The 21,181-nt window shown below is 38.8% G+C and overlaps 1 protein-coding gene and 1 long non-coding RNA gene across 4 annotated transcripts in view; one reads left to right on the top strand and one right to left on the bottom strand.

Moving 5' to 3' along the window:
- bcl6ab (BCL6A transcription repressor b) overlaps positions 1-6,192 on the bottom strand; it is a 37,736-nt gene extending 31,544 nt beyond the window's left edge. Inside the window, exon 1 of one of the 2 annotated variants that reach the window (XM_079647966.1) lies at positions 6,068-6,192. The gene's annotated coding sequence lies outside the window, so the exon portion shown is untranslated. The remainder of the gene's footprint in view (positions 1-6,067) is intronic. The other variant, XM_079647967.1, reaches the window with a different exon arrangement.
- LOC307017995 overlaps positions 1-20,796 on the top strand; it is a 41,903-nt gene extending 21,107 nt beyond the window's left edge. The window contains exons 1-3 of one of the 2 annotated variants that reach the window (XR_013802322.1): positions 15,587-15,921; positions 16,144-16,193; positions 20,640-20,796. This is a non-coding gene — a long non-coding RNA (uncharacterized lncRNA). Of the gene's footprint in view, positions 1-15,586; positions 15,922-16,143; positions 16,194-20,639 lie in introns of those variants that run through there. The other variant, XR_013802321.1, reaches the window with a different exon arrangement.
- The last annotated feature ends 385 nt before the right edge of the window (positions 20,797-21,181 follow it).

Here is a 21,181-nt window from a genome sequence, read left to right as displayed (position 1 = left end):
ATTATCTCGGCAAAGGAAAAGTGCTCACTATCACAGATTTTTTCAGATTTGTGAACAATATTTGAGAGAAATGGTTATTTTGTGTATATAGAAAATGTTTTAGATCTTTGAGTTCATCTCATGAAAAATGGGAGCAAAAACAAAAGTGTTGCGTTTATATTTTTGTTCAGTGTAAAATGGTGGCATAGATACGTTATTTTCCCCTGTGCAATTCCAGTCTCACATCACATCGTCATTAACAAATACCGGAAACAGACCGAAAACATTTTTTAAAAATAATAATTTATTCCGAGTGTGCTTGCTTTTCTCTTTGAAAGTCATCACATAACGGCATTGTAATACATGGTTCGGCTGCATTAAATATTACATATCTGCCGTAGTTCTCTATTTATAGAGCCCTGATGTGAAGACTTCTAGAGACAAACATGAGGAACTGCCGCCAACACTGAAAACGTGACGTGGATCATAAATATATCAGCAATTAAACAACATGTTACATTTCTTTTCACACAATACGTCTCCTCGCAGTATCAACACTAATTCGGCTAACTTTTATATTTGATCCAATTGGTAGATAAGCTGTATTTACACCATAAAGGTGCACAGCTGATAGAAAGGGACACCTGGTGGTTAAAGCATGTTATTGAATTTCATTATTTTTATTATTAGATATTAATAGGATCCCTATAAAGTATATTCATTATTCGTTATTCTCTACTAATAGTTAATTAAAGACTGTATATAATGACTATTTTGCACATCACTTTCAAGATTTTCTAGGGTTTATTGACATATCATATACACAAACGGTGTAGTTATGCAATGAATGAAAAACTTGGGTCGCAGGTTCCTCAATAGTGCATTACAAGACATCTATCAATATTTGTGCATACCTCCAGCAATGTTAACTATCTTGAAGCACTTATTTTAACTGATATTATACATATGTATTATACTCTTATAAGATGTATGTAGATATTTCATCTCCGTCCTTGTCAGGTATTGAACAATCAATAAGTAAAGAACACAGAATTATTAAATATGAAAAAACACAGAATTTGTGTGATTATACTAAATGATTTACAAATAAACACCACTGCATATTTACAACTGTTACACATGCTGATGTAACGCAAATGTTTCCAACTTGGGATCAATAAAGTATATCTTATCTTAAGATGATCGATGGTTACTGCCATATTTGCAAAATGTGCCTCTGAACCTTGACAAGTGCATGTTTCAGGCTTATCAATTAACAACAGGAGGGGTCACAGACATAAGACCAGCTGTTAAATAAAGCTCTTCTGACCTTAGCTGGCATGTGGGTATATACAGGACTGTCTCAGAAAATTAGAATATTGTGATAAAGTTCTTTATTTTCTGTAATGCAATTAAAAAAACAAAAATGTCATACATTCTGGATTCATTACAAATCAACTGAAATATTGCAAGCCTTTTATTATTTTAATATTGCTGATTATGGCATACAGCTTAAGAAAACTCAAATATCCTATCTCTAAATATTAGAATATCATGAAAAAGTATACTAGTAGGGTGTTCAACGAATCACTTGGATCGTCTAATTAACTCGAAACACCTGCAAGGGTTTCCTGAGCCTTGAAAAACACTCAGCTTGGTTCAGTAAACTAAATCACAAGTATGGGGAAGACTGCTGATCTGACTGCTGTCCAGAGGACCGTCATTGACACCCTCCATCAGGAGGGTAAGACACAAAAAGAAATGTCTCAAAGAGCAAGCTGTTCACAGAGTGCAGTTTCAAAGCACATCCACAAAAAGTCTGTTGGAAGGGGGAAATGTGGCAGGAAACGCTGCACAACCAAGAGAGATGACCGCAGCCTTAACAGCATTGTGAAGAAGAGTCGCTTCCAGAATTTGGGGGAGCTTCAAAGACAGTGGACTGAAGCTGGAGTCCAGGTATCAAAAGTCACTGTTCACAGACGTGTCCGGGAAATGGGCTACAATAGCCGTATTCCCATGGTCAAGCCACTTCTGAACTCAAGACAACGGAAGAGGCGTCTGACTTGGGCTAAGGAAAAGAAGCACTGGACAGTTGCACAGTGGTCCAAAGTCCTCTTTTCAGACGAAAGCAAGTTTTGTATTTCATTTGGAAGTCAAGGCGCCAGAGTCTGGAGAAAGGCTGGAGAGGAGCAAAATCCAAGTTGCTTGAAATCCAGTGTGAAGTTCCCACAGTCAGCGATGGTTTGGGGAGCCATGTCAGCTGCTGGTGTTGGTCCACTGTGTTTCATCAAGCCCAGAGTAAATGCAGCTGTGTACCAAGAGATTTTAGAGCACTACATGCTTCCGTCTGCTGAAAAGCTCTATGGAGATGAGGAATTCATTTTCCAGCATGATCTGGCACCTGCCCACAGTGCCAAAACCACCAGTAACTGGTGTACTGACCATGGCATTACTGTCCTCGATTGGCCTGCAAATTCCCCTGACCTGAATCCCATAGAGAATATGTGGGGTATTGTGAAGAAGAAGCTGAAAGACACCAGACCCAACAATGCTAATGAGCTAAAGGCCGCTATTGAAGCATCCTGGGCATCCATAACACCTCAGCAATGCCACAGGCTGATTGCCTCCATGCCACGCCGCATTGATGCAGTAATCCGTGCAAAAGGATTCCCAACCAAGTACTGAGTGCATTAATGGACATTTTCAAATGTTTGATTGTGTTTTGCTGTTATAAATCTTTTTTTTTTACTTGGTCTGAGGAACTATTCTAATTTTTTGAGATAGGATTTTTGAGTTTTCTTAAGCTGTATGCCATAATCAGCAATATTAAAATAATAAAAGGCTTGCAATATTTCAGTTGATTTGTAATGAATCCAGAATGTATGACATTTTTGTTTTTTTAATTGCATTACAGAAAATAAAGAACTTTATCACAATATTCTAATTTTCTGAGACAGTCCTGTATATTAATGCTGCCCATTATGGGCACAAGCAATTTTCACCCATTTATTAATTATATGTTTTAAATGTAAGTGTTTCCTATCCCCTAAACCTCCAGGGATGTACACAGTTTAATACTGGCAACTTCTTATTATGGGAAATACGAAAAAGTATTTTAAAACTACAACTCCCAGTAGAGACGTGCCATAGATAGAGAACATGTTGCGAAACACAATAGCCAGCATGTGTAGTTCTGGGGACGGGGTGGGGGAGGGGGGGACGGGGTGGACCCGTTCAAATCCAGTTTTGGACAGTCTGCCGTGGTTCCATCCCATTTCAAGTGCTGTTCGACGCTCGGCGTAACCCTCGGAGCACACTCTCCAAACACAGAGCTTGAGAACTATCACAGGGTTTGTCAAGCGAAGCGGAGAGAATACTTACTTCTGGGTGTAATATTCTCTAAAGCAAATGAGCTGCTCCAACCCTCGGTCCTGACGGACTCCAACTTGTGTTTATTAATCAAATAAATAAATAAACACAAGGATAATTATGTGTTATTGTTGAGTAAATGGAGAATTGCACAGGGGAAAATAACGTATCTATGCCACAATTTTAGATGCGGATTTTGTTAAACTAATATGTTTGCGCTGTGCTATACATTGACGGGGAAGGGGGTAGCAATAAAGATAACACCATTAAACAGTTACACAACATAACAGAAATAATATCGATAGCAGCTAGCAACCACCTTGGTAACAATGAAAACGTTGTATTGACACAATTTCCTGAAGTAATCTTCGTAATAACTAGCAAACTAAAGATCATGTACATCCACTGCACACATAATCTGAAATATATTTCTCGCATCAAATGACATCAAAACGCATTTTAATGGCCAAACTAACTTTAAAATAGGCATTTTCCACCGAGAATAAAATGAAGTTCGGCCATGTTTTTTTTTTCTGCAGGGAGAAATTTGAAGATCACGTGACATAGACTCCAGCCATTGGAATGAATGGAATGCAGTTGGAGGTCAACCAATCACAGAGCTTGAGAACTAATCACGGGGCTTGTCAAACAGAGCACATGGTGTAGTCCTAAAGGATAGCTGGGGATTCTGGGTAGTGTAGTGTCCTCTGCCATCCTTTACTCCGAAAAAACATTTGTTTCTCTGAATCGAAGGGGAAAAATACAAAAGCATTGCACACAATTTAAACCAATCAATGTTGTGTAATTAACAAGGATAATCTGGTGTTTTTTAGTCGATGAGTAGTGCAGATATCACTGTAAAATCAATCGACAGTAAGGGGAATACTTACTTCCGGGTGTACAATTCTCCGTTATCCGATGGGAATGGACGCTCACATTGCCTTTAAGGGCAGCCGACACAAACGAATGCCGTGCTTCCATGAGCGTCAAATCCCGCCGCAGATGGGAATACATTGCATCTTGTTTTGTGTCTATATCTACGCCGGGATCCGTAGTCGAGGCTGATCTTCTTGCTGTGGTCCTGCGTCCTGGATCCTCTATCCTGAGTTCTGGATTAAGTTGTGGACTTCGGGTCGTGGCTAAACCTGTCTCTGCGGTCCTGCCTGGGTCTCGTCATGCTGCCTCCCTGAAGGCTCCCACAGGATTGTAGTTGACATCTTCGTAGATTCATCTTCTTATTACAGACACATTTCCTAACATTTGGACTACCTATGCTGTAAAATGTATTATCTCTTCGATTTATACACGGCATCTATTGCACGTCTGTCTGTCCTGGGAGAGGGATCCTTCCTCTGTTGCTCTCCCCAAGGTTTCTCCCATTTTTTCCCTTTAAACTGTGGGTTTTCTCCGGAAGTTTTTCCTTGTACGATGTGAGGGTCTAAGGATAGAGGGTGTCGTTTTTCTCATACTCATATTCTGAACAATCTGTGCTGTTGTATTAGCTGTAAAGTGTCTCTACTGTAGGCTATTTTTATTATATGTACAGCACTTTGGCTCGACCAAAAATCGTTTATAAATGTACTATATAAATAAAACTTGATTTGATTTGATTTGATATGTTTATTTTTGGGTAGTAGATTTAGAGAGCCATCACTATGGGCAGCAACGCTGTAAATATTGACAAATAAATCCAGCAAAATGGCACAAAAAACTGGTAGTGGCCTGGCTGGGTGTATAATTCCCGGCCTGACATATTGTCCCAGTCCGGCCCTGGGTTTAGGGTACCCAACGCTGATAATGAACCATGAATAGTTTGCATGATCTTGATCACTGAGGATTCATTTTTTATTCATGTAAAATGAACTAAACTTGCTTTTGCTTTTGAATTTTAAATAAAGAAATAGTTAAACATGAATCTTGACGGACAATGGCCTTCTCGAATGCCTGATACAATCCTACTGAAAAATTGCATATTGTAGAGCCGAGGAATGGGAGTCGGAGGCAGTGTGTTCAGTGTGGAACTCCACACTTTATTATCACAAAACATTCAGACAGGTAAGACATTAGCTTGTTACTGCATGTGAAGCTAGCATGGATGATCCTAGCTTCCGGTGCCCGCTCTAACGGGTCCGTGTTGCAAAACAATATCCTGAGGTGAATTATGTCCTATCACGTGGCACCACAATATGTGTATTTAAAAAAAGCCACTACAGCATAGGGATGGGTATCAGTAAGGTTTTAACGGTACTACTACTTTTATCGATACCGCTTATCGGTCCGGTCTTTTAACGGTACTCTTATCCGTTCTTTTGGAGAGAAAAAATGAGGTAAACTAACTATATGTTGTATGTCAGGGACTATGGATGGAAATTAGCTACAAGCTAAAAATCCGACATATTTACACTTGAAGCATCATTTGTCTAAAGTGTTCATTAATGTTTATTGTCCTTATTCAAATAAACGATTAAATGAAAAATGACAATAAACAAATTGTGAACAAAACTAACATTGCTTATTATTATTTAAATTAAATACATAATATTTCACATCAAAAGAAACAACAGTGTTTTAATAAATCGTATTAAATAATGTGATGACAGAATTGTAAACAGAATAGCTGAAACTTAAAAAAAATATTTAATAACTCAGTTACCTCTAATCATTAACCCATGTTTGTATCATTGAATTAACTCCGTGTGTTGCTGCTAGCATAACATACCTGACGTGGAAACGTTACTCGTGGATGGGGCTCCAGAGCCACTAGAAAGACAGTCGAACCCGGTGCATTCCTCCGTCTGAATGTGGTGCACTTTTGCTAAATGTTTAGACAAATTGCTCTTGTTACCGCCCTTACATGATAAACTCTTATTGCACTTGTGGTAACGACTAACGAGGATTGTCCACATCGAGACGGATAAAGTTTAACCACACCTCGGAGCGTTCTCTCTCGCCATCTCCTCCGTGTGTGTTTGTGTGTGTTGCTGCATGAGTAGCAGCTGCCCCGCCCCCTCGCAAGCAGGTGGGAGAGAAATCTCTCGGTTGGATCGGAAAGATCGAAAATACTAAAAATGACGCATTTTGCAGTCTTTTTGCGTATTAGAAACGAGTTGGCGACACTAAATCTGCAATATAATGTTTGTGTAGCTATAATACACATGTCATTTATTTTGTACATGTCTCCAGTACCGATAAAAAGACCGCTAACGTTGGAGCTTAACGGTACCACGGTCTTTAATAATTCAGGCCGGGGGCCCGTTTAATACCGGGGCTCGGTACCCATCCCTACTACAGCATGTAACAGCGACAAAACGTAGACATAATACATTTTTATTGCCATTGATAGATTAATATGTAACTCTATATTTGGCAAAAAAAAACTGCATCAGAAGTGTTCACACTCACACCAGCCGGAGGCACAGAAGTTGCTGATTGTACCTTTGAGGTTAGGAGATAATATTCAAAGCAAGCAGGACACTAATAAAATTAGTCATAATCTGCTCGCCAGCTGCAGCCTCTGAGAGAATTGTCATAAAATCAACATGCTGGGCTAGCAGCTAATCCGGCTGCGATGTGTGATTTCGATAACTTGGAGAACTGTGAAGAATCAAAAGGTTCATCTGGTCCCATGCTGGTGCGTCATTGACAAAAACGAGACAATAAAAAGCAGCAGAAGGATTTGATTAAAGATGTCCGATGTATGCATACCAGAGGAAGGAAGAGGGAAAGTGGGTACACAGAGCTGCTCTGAGGACAGGCAAACATTCATGCCAGATTAGCTGATGTTATCCAACAGCTATGACAACAGATGTTTTTGCTTTTATTGTCAGTCGAAAGACATATTTGACTGTAGGCATTTTAAGGGACTGTATGAGAGTTATTAGGCTTAATGAAAGAAGCTATTGAACTAGAAAATGCATTTCCTGCAGAAAATGCGTGCGAATGCTGTAAACTGTGAACATTTATGGCTGGATTTAGCTGAAAATGCAGAAAAAGCTGAATATGTTATTAGTTGAATGTTAGCTGCTTTTAGATACAAAAACCAAGTAAGTGTGTTTCTGAGCGGAGAAATGCAGAAAAGGGAAATGATTTGAATCAAATTGTTACAGCTCAAATACATTGCAATGACTTTGTTGAACACTTGAAAGTGAAATGTTAAACTGGAAGAGGAGGAAAAATAGTGAAGAAGCTTAATATTGAAAAGAAAAGGTTTAAAAAAGGCATAAACAACAACATGTATAGCCTCAATTTCCTGAAATAGCTGAATAAGTTATTAGTTGAATAGTTTGTGCAGCTGAAAGTAGGCTGAAGGAGTTACATATCAGATGAACGTAGTAGTATAAGTTCAAGTAGCATTACATCTACAGTATAGGGCTTTTCTTTTGAAGGGGTGTGTGGTTTTGGAGAGTGTGAGGTGTATAAAAACTAAATGAGATGTCTGACATCAATCAATGGGAGGTTCGCCCATAAAAACAATGATTAGGTGGGCAAAGGCCTTTGGCCTGTGTGTGTGTGTGTGTGTGTGTGTGTGTGTGTGTGTGTGTGTGTGTGTGTGTGTGTGTGTGTGTGTGTGTGTGTGTGTGTGTGTGTGTGTGCGTGCGTGCGTGCGTGCGTGCGTGCGTGCGTGCGTGCGTGCGTGCGTGCGTGTGTGTGTGTGTGTGTGTTTGTGTGTGTGTGTGTGTGTGTGTGTGTTTGGGTGTGAGTGTGTGGGGCTCCAATCTGCCCAGTAACACCATGACAACCAACTGCAGCACTGAGGCCCATAAGAATGCATTCAGGAGTATATCTGACAATTTTGCCATCTGTTCAAAAACTATGGCTCCTATAAAAAAAATGACCAGACCGTGAGCATCAGGGAACCCCAATGAACTGAAATATGTTGTTTTTCTGGGTTTTGTGTGTGAAATGTGGAGATGGGAGCAGTTTGTTTAAAGTGTAGTTCTCTCTGCTCTGAAGAAAGATCCGGAACAATTTAACATGGGAATCAATTGGGAGCTAGCTGGACCTTTTGTCTCTTCATGCCCTCAAGAGGCATTTTGTTTAATTTTTTTTCTTAATTTTTTTTTCTTTTCCAACCTAGGAGAGGTTTTCCTACGTTTTTCATGAAAAGATATGTCTGAGGAGCTTAGGGTTTGGGAATTACGGCAAGTTTAAAACATTTTTGGGGGAGAATTTCAAGCACTCCTGCACTCTGTTTTGAGATCATAGCACTCTAGGCTTAACGAGCTGCTCCCATCCACTCTAATGTTAAAATCGGAAAAAGGCCTCTCTACCAAGCTCCAAAACTAAGTTCAATATCTCAAAAAGATATCAAAAATCTGAATAGGAATTGAATAGCTGAATGTCTTGTGATCATTTGAAAGTTAGAATGAAGTGTCTACCTGAAATTATGTGGAAGGAGAAGCATTTGGTGCAAAGTGTAGGAAAAGTGGATTTGAAGGCTCTTCCCATTGACTTCCATGTTAAAAAAAGAGTTTAAAAGCTGAATATTTCAAAAAGTATGAAATATTGTGAAAAAGTTGAAAGTTTCCCATCAATTGGTGAAAAGGCTGAATAGTTTAATAGTTGAATGGTTTCTGTAGCTGAGAGTAAGCTGAAGTTATGGAGAGCTAAAGTATTGGCTGATTTGAAAGCTCTTCCCATTGACTTCCATGTTAAAAAAAGAGTTTAAAAAGCTGAATATTTCAAAAAGTATGAAATATTGTGAAAAAGTTGAAAGTTTCCCATCAATTGCTGAAAAGGCTGAATAGTTTAATAGTTGAATGGTTTATGTAGCTGAAAGTAAGCTGAAGTTATGGAGAGCTAAAGTATTGGCTGATTTGAAGGCATCTCCCATTGACTTCAATGTTAAAAAAAAAAGAGTTTAAAAAGCTGAATATTTCAAAAAGTATAAAATATTTTTAAAAGATTGAAGGTTTCCCATCGATTCCTGAACAGGCTGAATAGTTTAATATTTGAATGGTTTCTGTAGCTGAAAATAAGCTGAAGTTATGGAGAGCCAAAGTATTGGCTGAAATAAGGGGAAGAATAAATATTTGAAGTACTATAGTGGAATGCTGTAAACAGCATTCACACTAATAATAAGGGGAAGAATAAAGATTTGAAGTACTATAGTAAAATGCTGTGGCACAGCATTTGCAGTAATTAGTAAGATTCAGTTTGCACAAATGACTAAAAACTGAAAATGTTGTTGTGAACTTAACTTGAAGTCATCTGATTCATATTCGTAAAATTAGGGTGGAAATGTTGGTGTTTTTGTCTAAAGATAATTTGGCTTTTCCAAACAACATTTTTCAGTGAAGCTCTTTCAGTAAAGCTCTTTCAGTGAAGTACGTCCGGGAAAATGGTGACAGGAACATTCCCTGTCTTTTTATTTGTCAATAAACAAACCTTGAGGCAAAAATGTGGAGGCAAAAATGTAAGCCTATTGAACTCACTTTATTCAAAGAGAAATTAGCGGAAATAGTCATTTTATAATGGCACAAAATAATAATTCTGGTAAGGTTATGCAAACTCAATGCTTTTAAGCAACAGTACCTACATTTTGTTCATAGAAATATGAGGGCCAACAGTGAAGAGTGTTTACTAGTGTAAATCAGTTTACATACAAAACCGCACACTCTACTTTTATGTCCTTATGGAGAAAATATTAAGGAATTCTTCAAGTCATCTTTCCTTAAAGGTGGGGTAGGCCATCCAGTTATTTTAGCCGGGCCGGCTCAGATGATTGATCGTGCTTTTTACAGCGCCACGGCTTCCAGAGATTAATTTTTTTAATGTATTTATTGTCAAAGCATTTAATATATCCATTGCTATCGGGATGTTAAGAGCATTCCATGGAATATAACAAAAAGTGTTTCTGAAATAAATTACATAGCCCACCTTTAAGTAAGTTTGCATAAACATCCCCAAAGAGTAACAACATTGCCTGCTGTAGTATTGTATGCACCTGCTTTATACGCTCTCTTTATCTGCTACATACGTATGTAGCAACAAGGATTCCAGAGGTCAACCAAGCAATCCAATACATATTGAATGCAAACCATCTTGCTTAATTTGAGAAGATGACAATCTTACAACGCTGAATTCCAATCTATGACTTTTATTTCCATTTAGAAATGCGTGACATGTCTCATTGCGCTCAACCTACCGGACATGGTTCAAACCTGTTTGGTTTGTATTCCTCTTCCCAAAGATGATGTAAAAACACAGTTGTGTGAATGTCACTGAAGTAGAAACCGTGGCTCTGGGTAATGTCAAAAGACAGTCTTCTTGTTGGTTAAGGCCAGAAAGCAGTTGATTTACAGCCTTATATTCAAAATGAATACAAAAGCATTATTTCATTAAGTTGGAGGCATTCAAACACATAATATCTGACCACATAATTTATTACAAAATCACGCTAGTGGTAGAGGAAACATCATCATCACAGCCTGCCCTACACCAAGCATGATTCTCTGGAAACACAGTCGTTTATCTGGAATTGAATTGTAACGAGACGTGACACAAAGTACAAATGAACACTAAACAAGACATTTTTAAATGAGCAATATGTTACAATTCAGTTCAAGGGCTATACACACTGTAAAAAAAGATTTGAGTTCTACACAAGGTGACCTTCTCCAAGGTAGCCCCACTTTAAAGCATAAGTTGCTTTGTCATCTATTTGACTCTAAATAGCATCATCATTTACTAAATTATCGTATTATGTATTGAAGAAGACTCTAAAGCAGCAATTAAGACCATAAATGAAGAGCATAAAGTCATTAGAAAACGGTTTACTGAGCTAAGAAATCAAGGGGGAAGTTGGCTCATGTAGACTTCTACACAATCAGACATGGCTTAAACATGATCCTATTGATTGGAGCTGGATAACATGAGGCCATAGTTTGTGATGTTGTAATCATTATTATTAATGTATGTGTATCTTTTGTTGTCGACACCAGGGATTGTAAGCTCCAGACCAGGCACTTGTTGAGGTTATTGTCAGTCGAAAGACATATTTTACTGCAGGCATTTTAAGGGACTGTATGAGAGTTATTAGGCTTAATAAAAGAAGCTATTGAATTAGTAAGATTCAGTTTGCACAAATGACTAAAACTGTGCAAATTATTTAGGTTGGTGTACACAAATGTACGCCTTAACATTTTTGTTGGGCAATATTGTTTAACATAGTTGCCACATTTTGAAAATATATATGGGAGAAGAATAGAATTTATTTTCCTAATAATCTTTGAACTGTCACTATAACAAATGAAAAAAAACGTTGCTCTCTGCATTGAAAAATATTATACATACAATTATAAACTAATTATAAATGTAATAACTGTAATAACCAGTTTTGATCTGCTGATAAGAAGAGAAGAACAATAGATTAAGTTGCATTTGTAATACAAATGTATCCCAAATGCTTCCTCTACTACATGATGTCTCTAAATTCACCTTTATCTGTTATCTTCTCTCAACTCGCTATCTGGTTTAGCTTTGTGCTAATAACCATGAGCAAAACATTCCATGCATGTTCCTGCCACAGATCCAAACTCGACCTTAAACAGGGGATAGCGTTTGAAACCACACATCACTGCATGCTGTTTATATGCAAGCTATCCTATAAACAACATTCGAAGAGTTACTTTAAAAATGTTTTACTGTGACAATACTAGTTAGCTATAATCAGTCTCTTATAGGGCTGTAACCGTTCACAAACATTTCGGTTCAATACGTACCTCGGTTTTTAGGTCACGGTTTGGTACGTTTTCGGTACAGCAGAAAAAATTATCACAAAACCTAAAATATTTGTTGTTTTTTAAAAATTATTATTATTAAACTGTGAATAATGTATTCACTCAAATAAATACAAAATATAATAAAATACAAATGAAGGTGCAGCATTTCGATGAACTGAAATAATCTGTATTTGAACTGTACTGTAGCCTACTAGTACTCACAAAACATCAACTATTAGTTTTGGGTTTTTAATTATTATCAAACTGTGAATATTCACTCAAATAAATACAAAATATAATACACATTAAAACTGCGGTCGCACTTGTGCGCGCAGTGATGAGCGGGCCCTCGCGTCCGTGCGCCTGTCGGGGAGGGAAGCCGGTCGTCCCGGCGTCAAGCAGACGCGCGCGAGTCCTCGGAAATGAGCCGTTTGTCATTTCTCTAATTTCGCGTCCCAGACTCCCAGGTCCTCAGCAACCCGGAAACGGATGTCGGCGCGCCGTCTGGAAGGAAAACTAATTTCTCTAAAGGCTCGTCGAGGATCGATTATCGAGGAGGCTGTCTGAAGGAGCCGTGACCGAGGATACACTGATTTAGAGGAGAGAGGAGTGTTTCTGGAGGAGCTATAACCGAGGGTACACTGAAGTATTCTCCGGAGACGATTTCAGCCAACAGTGATGTTTAAAAGAGGCGTGACGCATGGCTGGATGTCAACAAAGCACAGCTCTGCAAACTGTTCCCGTTGTGATTATGTTATTCAAGATGATCAAATGTGCATCAGACTTTCTGCCCTTTACCGTTTGTTTGTTTGTTTGTTTGTTTACTCACTAATCACATCTCCCCTGGATGTTAGGTTATGCTTTCATTGTGAGGCGATGTTTACAGTGAGAACAGCTGCTGAGGTCAGTGCAGAAAGCAGAACAGTGTGTCTAATATATATCGCTCAATAATATATGTAACAGGCCTACATTTCACACTTTATTTGTAGGCTTTAGGAGATATCTACAAATAAACAGTAGATATTTTTCATGAAACCATAGTGCTTCACATAATAAAATATACAAGGGCTTTAGCCTGATATTTAGTTATGCTGTAGGAGCTGTTTGTGTTTGTTGTACAATGTGTAAGTGTGGTTGTGGTTGTGTGTGTGTGTGTGTGTGTGTGTGTGTGTGTGTGTGTGTGTGTGTGTGTGTGTGTGTGTGTGTGTGTGTGTGTGTGTGTGTGTGTGTGTGTGTGTGTGTGTGTGTGTGTGTGTGTGTGTGTGTGTGTGTGTGTGTGTGTGTGTGTGTGAGAGAGTTGATGGTGCAGGCAGACAGGCGGGTCTCAGTAGCTTAAGGTTGTATGTGACATAAATGGTCAAAAATGATACATTCTCTATTAGCTTACAAGCTCCATGTTCAAGCGATCGACTATTCCTTCGCAATGTAGCATCACATTGGATATGCGCTTAAGTTGCCCTTGATTGGAATTTTCCGATCATTTCCCTATGACGAATTAGCACAAATGTGCTTAAAATACATGAAAAACGCCCATTTTTCAAAATGGCCAGCTTTCAAGGGGGCGGGGCTAATGAAAAGCAATTTGAAATATGTGTGCAATCATAATAGTAATGTGTATACAGCGTTTGAAATAATCTGTATTTGAACTGTACTGTACTAGTACTCACAAAACATCAACTATTAGTTTTGGGTTTTTAATTATTATCAAACTGTGAATATTCACTCAAATAAATACAAAATATAATACAAATAAACATTAAGGTGCAGCATTTCGATGAACTGAAATAATCTGTATTTGAACTGTACTGTACTAGTACCTAAGCAGCCAGTTTGACATTAGGAGTTGCTTGTCATTTTATTTCATGTTTTTTAAAGAAAAGTTTACTTGTCCACATTGCTTGCCGAAAGGGCAGATCTACTGGCACTAACAATGTCTCCTGCTGTGGAGAACATCCTCTCGCTAGGGAGAGAAGTAGCAGATACAGCCAGGTAGCGCTTTGCTAACATGGCAACATAAGGATATTTGGCGTTTGTAATAGCTTTGGCTCGGTCTGAACTTGTTGCGAGTGGTGGAGGCTTAAATGCTAGCGGGAGTTGGGTTTGCACTTCAGTCTTTTTTCTTTTGGTAACGGTGATATTCACGTTCGGGTGATGCCTTTTCAAATGAGTGTGCAAGTTTGATGTATTGCCAGCCGTGTAACCAATTTTAGTTGAACAATGCCGACAAACAGCTTTGGTTCGGTCCACCTGTCTTTGTCCGTCATCCTTGTACGTAACTGCGAAACCAAAATGTTCCCAAACCAGAGACTTCAATGATGCTGGAGGATTTTCGAGCTCAACTTTATCTGCGATCGCCATTTTGACGGTTCCTCAAATTACTGACTACATTTGAACGCATCCCTGTGACCAGCTCTCATAGTATGCCTCTCCTCCAATGAGATGACTTGTTCGCTCTATGACACGTTGAACCCAATGTGAGCAAATTACGGCCCCTACACACGGCGCATGCGGGGGGGGGGCTGAAACTCGACCAACAACCAATCACATGAATCTCCCGCCCCAGACACACAAGCACGCGGTTTGATTGACTAGAGCTTGTACTGGCATATTATTCGATTGGCTGACGCCTCCATCGAGGCGTCAAAAGTAGAACATTGCTCTACTTTTGCAGCGAGCACCGCGAGAGAAGCTACGCTTTGCTCCCACAATGCGGTTCGGCGAATCGTGACGTCACCCCATTCAAAGTGAATGGGCAGAAGCGTTGAAGCGGTAACGCACGCCGCCGTGTGTAGGGACCGTTACTCTGAATGCTGCGACGCAGCACCTGAGATTACTTCCAAAAAATTGTTCACGTTCTCAATTTTTTACGTTTAACGTTATAGCGAATACCGTTACACCCCTAGTCTCTTAATCTGACTATCAAAATGTGAAAGTAATGTAAATTACCAGGGCCGCCCCTATATGATGAGGCCCTCTCCGCGAGGTGAGGCCCCACGCAGTCTGCGTGATCGGCCTGTAGGGAAGGGCGGCCCTGATAATTACTATCAGTTACATTTGAATTACCTCAATATCAATTTTGTGAGTGTTACATAGAGAAGTAATGGAGGCGTTCGATTGGATGAAATCCCTCACACAGGGATATTAGCCTTAACAGATTATTTACACAAATCTATACAACATAGTACAGGAAAAGGAAAACCACAGAAAGCATAATCAGGCCTGTGTTCAAACTTTACCTTATGAACATATAGGTTCACCTACTGAATAAAAAAAGAACAAATTAAGCAAAGAAAGTGGAAACCATAAATCAGATTCAGGCTGTATGCATAGATTTACACGTAAAGTATGAGCCTACAGAACAGTATAGCTGACAAAGAAGAAATGAAGTATGCTGTTTTTATAACAAACACGGAATGCTATTTTTAGTAACATTGTAATGCTGCTAGTAATCCCCAATCTTTTGAAATAGGAAATTCCGTCATACAGTATGTCACTCCCCTAGCTATTCTGTAACATTGGATGTGTAAGGATCTCAGTCCAGCTAACTGCTTATAGTGGACAAGTGTATGAAAAGGCTTCTCTTAGTTACCCCTGTTGATATCTGTTACTGTGTAACCTGAGCGACGGGAACAGATGTGAATCATTTGAGCCAAGCTGGTGAAGAAAATGACCTATTGTGATGGGGTGAAATTATTTATGTTTTATAATTTTTTTTTGCAAGGCCGATTTGATAAAAGGTTTCCCTCTCTCTCCCCCTTTCAGTTGGTGCCAACCTCTATGGTGCCAACACCTGAGGGAAGAGCTGCAAAGTCAACAAACAAGAAAGTACTTTTTTCTCACTAACGCTAAGGTTAGGAATATGATAGTTTATGATTTATTGTCAGTTGTAAAAGGGGAACATGCTAAGGTTCTGCAGAGTAGAGATTTAAAAAACAAAACAGGTCAATGTTTAACCTGTGTTATGGTCAGACGCAACTTTTTAACTGCTGGATGTCTGCCCCACTCTGCTGTGGGAGATACATGTGGCGTGTTTTTTGTCTGACAGTTGAAATATATGTCCTGTCTGTTTCAGGAATGCTATTGGAACATGGGAAAAAGGGAGTGTCACTCACAGAGCAGATGGTATGCTTTTAATCATCTATATTGCCCTAAAGCTTTAGATGTTTTAGAAAATTGATTCTTCCTTACAAGCTACATTTCAAATGACATAGTCCAAACAGACTGCATAGGAAACTGGGCCCAGTTTACATAGATATACTTTTTAAAACAATGAACCTTTAGGTTGTAAATGGTCTGCAAAGGCTGAAATCCCTGTGTCTCTCCCACACACTCCCCCTACTGCCTGAAACGCCCCCATTGAACTCCTTTGTTTACTTCCTTGACTTGGTGACATCACTATGTAACATTCACTCTTGTGTTGGCTGGCGCTCCAACATATTGTATGTGATAGTTCAAAAACTATGACAATCTTAAAATAGGCTATGTGCCTGACAACAATTGTATTCTTGGGTTTTGGTGTAACCAGCAGATATCCAGGCACAGACTCAGACTAGTAACTTCAACACTGTTAATGGAGTTGAAGGTAAAAGACAACAGTTGACCAGCTATCTTTTGACTTAAAACAAGCAAAATCATTATCAGATGATAGCCGATGGGTTACCATATTGCATTTTGTCCAATTTGTACCTCCTCTTTCACTCTCCAAACGAACTGTTTACCTGCATTTAACCAAAGTCTTCTCTAACATCATTGGCCAATGGTACTCAGACTAAAAAAATGGAAACCAGATCGCTCCCATGCCAAGATCTTATCCGGTGACTATTGCATATGAATAAAATATATTTTTTTATTGAGATAACAGAACCTGGTTTGGTCCGAAGTCTAACAGCAAGTTGTTGGTTTTACACGCAATATAACGTGTCAGCTTGTGAGCTTTAGTTGTGCTGGTAAGCAGATTTTTGTTACCTTTACTAGTGTCGTTATGCTAAGCTAAGCTAGCCAATGCTGGCTGTAGCTATATATTCATAAGACTAACAATCTTCTCATCTAAATGTCCCCAAGAAGGCAACGATGGGTTTTTCCCAAAGAAAATAAGAACTATTTCTTGAAAGATATTTTGAGGCTCTTAAACTCAACACTCCGGCAATTTCTTAATTTCACCATTTAATTGAATGCTATCGTGAACACATCGTCAAGAACGCAAACTATCATCACATTGCCAGGATTGCAGATATGTGAAGGTCCACTGTTTCTGAAAGCCAAAATACCAGTCATGTCAGCATAGAGAAAAACCTAGTGAGGTTTCTTAGATTCATGGAAATCTTAAAAGAGTGAAGCCATGGATAACAACATAGCACTTTGAGGAATTGGATCCCAGCAACCAAAACCTCAACGAAGCAAAACCCTATCAAAAAATTATCTTTGTGCAGCATGTGGTCTAATGTTGTGGATTGGGAGGCACAGCCCATTAGGTTAATGTTTGGTCTGGCATGAAATGTACTTGCAATAGAAAATTATGTTAGGAATCAATGGTGAACAAATATTTATTGTTGCATCAGTACGGTCCGACATTGAGCTTGGCGTGTCCTTTAACTTTACGTTCAGTTAACTTTGTCCCAGAGCACACAAGCACAATCTGATATAAACCAAGTGATAAGTCTATCTTTATTCCTCTGTGAAGAAACTGGAAGGTGTTATAATTGTCTTTGTCTGTTGTGGTCACATGTTTCACCTGTTGCTTTTTATATTCTAGTGTGCTCTTTTATTGTTTATGGTGCCTAAACAGACTTTTTTATAGAACTGAAATACCCTTTTGCCTAGTGGCCACAGTGCCTTTGAATGATATGTGTGCTGTTCACCTTGTTTGAACTGTGGCTCACATTCCCACCATTCAAGGTCAGCATATACACTGAGATGGTAAATCCAGATTGACCTGAAATATGATCCTGCAGTGTTTAGCTCGGATGTGTTGAATGGAAAAAGACTATTTTAACTACATTGATGTTCTGGTATTGATTCTGGGTGTGGTTTTATTTTGTATCATGCATGTCTTTCTTGCCCATAAGTGGTTTGAGGTTTTTTAAGAAAGAAAGAACCCTATCTTGTGAGTGCAGACTCGTCACAGGCGCACCTTCTCACATAGGGGTCAAAGTATAGAATTCCAGGTCATCGCTTTGGTTTCACAAGACTCGCCAAGGCACCACCACAAGTGTAACCCGAGCTAGAGGTAAACAACTGCTCCACACGGGAACGCCGGGGGGGTGTGAAAGAGGTCAGCATCGAACATGTGACAAATCGTCAGGGGTTATTTGGGTACAGGCCATATCTCGGTCCTGCATTTGACACCTGTAGGTGACAGATTTCCAGGACTAGTCAGTGTCCGCTGCCCGGATCAGTTTGCTCTGAAGTGCAGTAACATGGACAAAGGACAAGAGGCATGAAACGTAATAACATCACAGTCATCCTTAGCTGTAATCCACGCTGTTAACTGCTGTATTCACAGGGTGGAATAAAGGCATAAGGGAAATGTAACTATTCCGCTGTTAATCCATTATTTCCTTGGTGCACCATATTTTAATCAATAAAAAATGCAGCATGTTACATATTTACTGGTCACATCCCTCCGTTAGGGTTAGGGTTGGGGTGAGGGTTAGAACACCCTACAGCAGGGATGGGCAACTTGGATGGTGGTGGGGGCCACATCATTTATTTACTGGCTGCCAGGGGGCCGCAGATTCACTTGGAGCACACACACAAAAATTCCATGTATTGTATGTAATTATTAACAAATATACTAAGTCTGACATCTTCAATTACATTTTACAATCTTTCAGGGAACATCCTCTAATAAGCTCACTAAACAAATATCATTTCACAGAAATTTAATTTAATTTTTACAAGTGGCATGGCATGTTTGTATCGAACAGGTTATTTACCAGTGGAATACAAGTTACAACTATTTTTAAACTATTGGAAAGCACAGAAAATGTGTGTGCATCAAGATTAAATATTAAGATGACATAAACATGAAGTCATGAACACTAACCCAGACATTAGTTGTTTAACTTGAACCTAAGCCTGTCTCTGCATTCCCCTTATTCCACAATAAGGGGAATGTCAACACAGACACCTGTCAACCTGCACTCTGCTGTTCCTCAGCGCCCAACCCTGTCTCCTAAAAATGACGTTCCCACAGAACTGAACTGCATTCTCAATTACGTTTAGCTGGAAATGTATTGTCTCCCACGTTACGTTCGTTATGAACGTATCTCAAATACGTTTATTTTCTACATATCTTCTAGAAACATATTTTCTCCCACGTTACGTTTCTTATGAACGTATCTTAAAGACGTTTACTTTCTACATCTCTTTGCCATTTATTGTCTTGCTTGTGATAATGATAATAGTCATTTATAAATATCATTTTAGAGCACACATTTGAAATCAGTAGGCGAGGCTGTAATTTCGCCAGCTGTTACTCTCATGAGCGAGGCAGAAAATAATAGTTTTAACATGCCAAAAAGCTGCTGTGTCGTTTATTGCACCTCAAACATTCAAACAAATCCAGAGTTACGTGTTTCTGTACTTCCTCTAAGAACAAAGGACAGTAAAAGAAGATCTCTGTGGCTTCAGGCTTGATTGCCGTTCAAATGACAGCGTTGGTTTCACCTAAAGTGGGCGGGGCTGTAAAGTGACGTAGATTTTACTCACATCTATTATTCAAAACCATTCTATTTATTCTCACGTAAATTACATGCCAGTGTTTTATCTTTTTATTTATTTGTTTTTATTTTAAATCGTATAATGTCAGACTTTTTTTGCCGTCTGTGAGGAAAAGAAATGGGGCTCAGAGCCTCAAAATACTGAAATCTGTATTTTTTAAAATCTTTTTTTCCTTCTAATTTGTTATTCTATTCTAAATAACACTGTTATTTACTCAACAATAACACACAATTATCCTTGTTTTTATTTATTCATTTAATTCTATAATCTTGGGCTTTTTAGCATGCTTTTTTAGCCGTAAATAAAGTCACCGGAAACAGACCTATAAGCCTATAACAGCCTATAAATTCCCCTGAAGTTCATGGCAGGCAATGTGAATGCATTGATAACAAGAGATAGAACTACGATTTTTGGTAATTATAAGTGAATAAAGGTTTTGATTTGCAATATTTATACAAAAAATCGATATGTGTATGTATTTACATCAATATGTTTTAAAAAATCAAATAGAATTTGCTAATATTAAGTGATAATATTAGGATTAGTGTGAACAACTAGTTTACATGTTAGGCTAACAGTGCCTTGGTTAAAGAGCCTGTTGCTGTTTATTTATAGCTTTGAATTCTTTAAAACCAATATTATCTTCTTAAACTTGTATGGTAGTCAGGAGCATCACTTTCTAATGTTTATTGATATATTTAGAGTGAGGGGATCTCCAGGAATGCTTCAAAATTCAGATTAGATTAATTTCTACCATTTTCTTAAATTCATGGTAGTTTCAGTAATCCCATGGTAATTGAGGACACAAGTTATCTAAATGACTAATGTCATCTTTATGGCTTTCAGAAAGGACAGGAGACCGACAGCTGACTATCAAAGGACTAGCAGCAGCAGCAGCAGCAGCAGCAGCAGCAGCAGCATGATGATGATGGTGTTAAATGTGTTGTTTTAGGAACATCCATTGCAAATACATGGAATTCAATAAAAATTGAATAGCATATCATGCAGTTTGTCTGTGCCTTTTCCTCCGTGTTGTCCTGGTTTGCTGTGCTGCCTCCTAGTCGCCACCATGGTTTGCTGTGCTGCCCGGGGATGCTCATATCGCTCCGAGAAAGGAGTACGAATGTACGGCTTCCCCACTGACACAGAGCGGAGGAAAAAATGGCTGGCTCAAGTCAGCAGGAGCAATTTCACGACCAACAGCAAAAAAATATGTGAGGTAATTATATACAAACACTCCATTTGCACTTTTTCACAAAACAAAAACCACACCATTGGGAAAGCTTAATGTTTTGTTTAATACAAAAAAACAGGGAAAGGCTTGAAAAACACTGAGAGTTGACACTCAGGGTGCAGGGTGAGGGTCTCAGTGCAGGTATTCAGGCTCC

The sequence above is a fragment of the Notothenia rossii genome (genome assembly GCF_949606895.1).
Source record: "Notothenia rossii genome assembly, chromosome: 9".
NCBI classification, from domain to species: domain Eukaryota; kingdom Metazoa; phylum Chordata; class Actinopteri; order Perciformes; family Nototheniidae; genus Notothenia; species Notothenia rossii.
Note: the sequence above shows the minus strand (reverse complement) of the source record. Positions and strands in the feature narration are given on the sequence as shown.